The following is a 6,000-nucleotide window of genomic DNA, read 5'->3' on the forward strand; positions in this document are numbered from 1 at the left end:
TGCAAAACTGTCCTGTCATAAGAATATTTTCATCTAATCTAGATTTTATATCACTATAGTATAGAAAATATACAACTATTATGATGAATATAAACTTAAAGATTAAAATACTAAGGCATTTAATCTGCATTTCATTTTTCTCTGACAGAATGTTAATATTTTAAATGTAAATATTTTATTTTTTAAAATACGCCTGTGAGAGAAAAATTGGGGCTGGGATTCCTTCGAAATTATACAATTTATTTGACAACAATATAATAAATTCAGGCCTTTTTATGAAATTAGTCCACCCCCACCACATCCTATCAACAGAATTAATTATGGTTAATCCAAGGACCTAAATAGAATGTTACTACAGGTGAAACACTAAGGTAACCATGTTATGCCCCAGAGCTTTTCTGTTTATCCGTTAACAGTTTTTACTTTTTAAAAATGATGGAACTGTAGACAACTAAAAGCGATCTAATATATGAGGTTTACAAAGATATTTTTTAAGGGGTACAGAAATGTGGCAGCCATTCGTACTTATATCTCTGAATCGTCTTCCTGCCATTTTTTTTAATTCTTAAGAAATCATGACCAATGTAGAACTAGGTTCTTACCTTTTTCTCACTTTACGATCTCACCCTCTTAAATTTTAGGCTAGCTCACCCTTACATGAACTACAGGCATATGGGACTACACTTTGGGAAATATCTGCATTATTGATTATCGTGGGCCTAAATTCTTCAAAAAAATTACTGGTTTTCAAAAGAAATTAAAATACGAAATTTCCAAATTATCCTGCCAAATTGGGTGGAATATATATGTTGCCTCATTTTCTTGTGAATAAAACTGTGTAAAAATATGTATATAAAAAAATTGGATGGGATTTCTCAAATGCATTGTATCGAGGAGGGAGAATTTTTACTTTTTTGCTTTCTCCTAAACTTTCTGTGACATTTTTATGCCACTTTTATCATATAGGGGGAAAAGTGTTTTTATCCAACTGGGGAGAACTTTAAATGTGACTATTATGGGAAGTGATCAGACCTGGCTACATTCAGGCCTTTTATAACATAAGTCTCATTAGCCTTAATTATACTGCTGAGAACCTATCTTAAACCAGCTTCATGTTCCATAGCATAGTCACTCCTACAGTAATAATGAGAGAAGAACATGTACAGACACACAACAGCAAAAATACGTTGTTTGATGCCCTTATTTAAGACTGTATACAGATGAGCAAGACATATCTCATTGTATGACTCTTACTTTTTAATACAGAATGATGTGTTGAAGAGAGAAAAACTGGCGAACATTGTAGACCAGTTGTAGACAGTCTTGCTTTTGATGATGGTTTGGCATTGGTTTTAGACTTTATCTGAGTTGTCGTATTTTACCTTTCAACCTTTAAATAAAGCTGAAGAATTGGTGATGGTGATTAAGGAGACTGAAGCAAGAATGTCTACAACATGTGTGTCACAAACAACAACTGGTAAAGACACAGGCCTAAGCAAAATTCAGAAGGACAACTGAGCACTTAGAGCCATTTCGAGAAAAATAAGAAAAGATAAATAGGTCACCTCTGATGTAAAGTCAGCATCTAGAAGGTTATGCCAAACGACATAACCACTACATAACCATTTTCCTTTGCCTTCTTTTCTAATTAGAATCTATATTAAAGCATCAGATTCATTCACTCATTCATTGATTTTGTGATACTGAGCCCTCAACTAGATCGTGAAGATACTAAGGTGAACAAAATTCAGTGTCTGCTCTGAATTCAGTGTTAGTCCAACTAAGAAGATGGATACAATTGAGAAGATGGACAAGCAAACAAATCATTTCAACACAAGGCAATAAGAGTTGTGAAACAGTGTCCAAACCTATCTAAAGTCATAGACAATGTTACCTAAGAAATGTTTTAAGGTGCTATGTTGCCATAGCTACCACAATTCTTCGATGTAAGCGAAATGCCCTTGCCAAGATACCAGATACCTTTCTGAAATTTAGATATATGAAAAATAACTCCTCGACCTGATATAAAGTACACCTTCAGTAACCTGACAGCTCATCAAATAACTTAAGTGTTCAAAGGGATAATGAACAACCTTATTTTGTCACGTATTTGAACCTTACAATCTCTCAAAGGCATAAGCATGCTTCTGTTCGTGGCAATTCTCCCCACCCCCCACACCCCCGCTGCCTTTCTACATAAAATAAAAATATATCACTATATAATTCTTTAAAATTAAAAACAACCATGTTAGGCTGTTGCTCAGTTCAAATATCAATGTGAAATACTTGGTATCTTGCCAGCTTCCTTTTATTATTTTTTAACAGTATCCTAGAAATAAAACACAGGAACTCAAAAAAAATAGGAACAACTAATATTGGGTGGCAGCACCTCTTGCCAGTCATAGCTATGGTTCCCATTTCCTCTCTGGAAAGTTTTTTTTTTAAGTGATTGAATACTCCTCTCCACTATTAGACCCAGTCGTTCACATGAACCCAGATCTACTTTTCAGTTTTGTCTGTATTTTACTGGCATAATGAACCTAATTCTATATATAAAAATCACAAAATATCATCTGCCTCTGCTTGTTTAAAATTTAATTTATTTATACTAGTAGTGTCGTCAGGCTACTACTACAATTCAGAAAAAAATATTGTATGTGAAGCACTCATTTGCATCCAAATTGCAATCTAAAGCTGAAGTATTAAAACTCAAATAAGAAGGCCTTTCACTGTCTTAAGAAAGGAGAAGAGAATTCAATTTCTCCGCACAGACTCCCTCATCCAGTTTTCTCTAAAGATTTATAGCCAAACTCCCCCATACCTGAAAAAAAGAGAACCTGCCTACATAATGCATCTATATAAATGTAGTTGCACACATACATAAGTATAACTATGAAAAACAAAGAACCTCAGTATTTTGAAATGAGATAAAAACAGTGAACAAAGATAATACCTAAGAGAATTAATTTTAAAATAATAATAAATTTAGTATCTAACAACAGTTAAAAAATCATGTAAGTCATCTATATATTTTCCTTATGATAAACTAAAACTATATCTTCCAGCTTTTTTCAATGCCCATTATCATGTTGAAGTGTATGCTTACAGCAAAACATAAGGCTTTTAGAAAAAGAATGGCATACTGGAAAACACTTTAAGCTTACCAGCCTTAACCAGATCGTGCTGTAGTAAGAATGCATATTAAGGAAAGTATAACTTAGATTGAAATGTACTTTGACAGGCCTAAAATGAAAATTAAAATCATAGACTTCCCAGTATTTTTTAAATTTAAGTTCTTGAGTATTAAAGTATATACTCCTAAGAGCTGAAGTTGTATCTTATTTTATATAATTGTTTCTAACTTTCGTTTTGAATGTTAGAGTTATGGAAAAGAGGCAAAAATTGTAGAGCTCCCATATCAGTTTTCTCTAACATTAATATCTAATAAAAAAATATAATTTTGTATTTTACTTAAATACAAAATTTTATTTGCAAATTAATGCATCTGTATTTTGTGAAATTGTATTTGTAAATATAAACACAAAATTACTGAAACCAAGAAATTAACATTGATGTGATACAATTTACTAATCTATAGACCTTCCACTAATTTCTCCAGTTTTCCACTCACTTCTTTTTCTTGTCCAGGCTCCCATGTTGCATTTAATTCTAATGTTTCTGGTCTCCTCCAATATGTAACAGTTTCTCAATTGTTCTTTTTCTTTGACTCCCTTGACATTGACACTTTTGAAAAATACTGGTCAGTTATTTTTGTAGGATGTTTCTCAATGTGGGTTTCTATGATTTGTCCTTGATAAATTGAGGTTATGTGTTTTTGGTAAGAATACCAGAAGTGATATGCCTTTTATAGTACATCATATCAGGGGTACAAGTAATATATCTTATTATAGGTTATGTTCTTCCTAAGTCCTGGCTGATTTTCATTATTTTGGGGGTGGGGGGAGACATGTGAAATACTACCGTGGTTCTCAGAGTAGAAGCAATATGAAAAGACATACACAGAGAAGTGTCACTCCCCCCTCTCATTCCTACTACACATTCTTTTTATCCTGTCCCATCCACTCCCTGTGGGTAACCGATATTATTTCTGGTTTATCCTTCCTGCATTTCTTTTCAACGAATGAGCAGATAAATCTTTATTTTCTTAAGCTCCTTTCTTTTTTACATGAAGTAGTTTATCTTCTTCAATGTCTTTCTTTTCTCATAATTTTTGAATGTTATCTTAGATATTCTTGCATGTTTTCTACATAAATTTTAATATTAACTTGTAGAGCTCTATTTTTAAAAAGCTCGGTATTTTTATAGGAATTGCATTAAATCTATAAACTGATTTAAGGAGAACTGACATCTTTATAATGTTGACTCATTCAATCCAAGAATAGAGGATGTCTTCCCATTTGTTCAAGTCTACATTTTTGGCTTTCAGGAATGCTTTAAGTTTTTCACATCTAGGGTTTGCACATTTCTTATTAAATTTATTCCTAAGTAATTTGATCATCTTTATTGCTGTTATATTGGGGTTTTCTCTAACTTTATAGACTGTAACTGGTTATTATTTGTGTATATACACAGAAAGGGGTACGTATGGTGGGAAGGGAAGTGTAGACATGTTGAGTTTAAGGTGGCATCAGAATACACAAGTGAAAGTGTTCTGGAGGCATTTTGAGATGCAGAACTAGAACTAGGAGGGATATTAGGGATTGATTTTGTTTAATCCTTGTATGGATGATGATTGAAACCAGGAGATGGAATGTGAAACCAAAGGAAGAACATTATTTTAAAAAAGGGAAGAACCGTGAGCTGACGCCTAAACCTTAGAGAACACCCAGGTTTAGGACACAGAGATGAAATAAGAGGACCCTCAGAATAAGGGAAGTGGCAGAGGCCAAGAAAGAAGAAAGGTCCAGAGGGTAAAATAGGCCTCTGTGGCAGAAGTGGCAAAGACAATGAGGCCTGAGCGAATGCCTTTAGGTGCAGGTGATCCTCGTGTTTTCCAAAGCTTGGTCGCCAGCATTCTAGTTCCTTCAGGATGATAATATGTATTGTTCAAAATGTTGTGGAGATCAACAAGTTTCTAAAACACTGGATTAATCAAAATTAAACAGGTTTCTTTACTGCAGGACTTCTCAGAACTATTAACATATGCCTATGCATTATGAATTTCCATCAGAGAAAATAGTATGTGGATTTCTACACATTTTTTTTTTAACAACTAACCTAAAGTTTCCTTAACCAATCTTTTTTTCCAAAAGTATTTCTCAGGATGAGACATATCTTGGAACACACTTTGGAAATTTTAAAGCACACTGTAAACCAATTTTCTTTAGCCTCCTCTCTGCCCTCAAAATCAAACACAGAATCTAGAAATTTCGTTTTTATTTTACAGGAAATAGAACCTTCTAATTCTGGAAGATTGCCACAAAGTGCTCCTGGTGTTGTCACACTGCAGCCCTAGCTGAAAATCATTCTAAAGCAGGCACCTGAGAGACAGCAAGAGAGTTCACTGAAGAAGAGAGGGGTTCTGTGGAGGGAAGAACAAGGAGCCATTTGAGTCAAAGGTCCAGGAGCATTTGGAAACTCACATGCAATCTGGCAGCACAGTTCCCAGGCAGTCTGATCCAAGAAGGACAGAAAGACGCTGTGGTTCTCAGAAGCAGACACTCACCCTGGCAGTCTAGCAGCTGCAGGCTCTTTCCAGAAAGGAGCAGCTCCTGCCAAGGGCTATCTGGACTGAGCCTGTAGATGAGCAACTACATGGCAAGAGGTTAGAGTGAGGGCAAGGCTGACCAGAATTCCACCCCTCAAATAGAAAACATTCCAAATTCAAAAATTTTCAATTTCATTTTAAATTTTCTAAAATGAAAAATCACTCCTCTAAAGATACTTTATCAGCAAAGGAATAAATACTTCTAAATAAACACCTTAAAAGAAATCATCATGACAGTGGAAGCAAAGAGTTGGATGAATTTATCACAAATC

The sequence above is a fragment of the Pteropus vampyrus genome, unplaced genomic scaffold (genome assembly GCF_000151845.1).
Source record: "Pteropus vampyrus isolate Shadow unplaced genomic scaffold, Pvam_2.0 Scaffold2, whole genome shotgun sequence".
Lineage (NCBI taxonomy): Eukaryota > Metazoa > Chordata > Mammalia > Chiroptera > Pteropodidae > Pteropus > Pteropus vampyrus.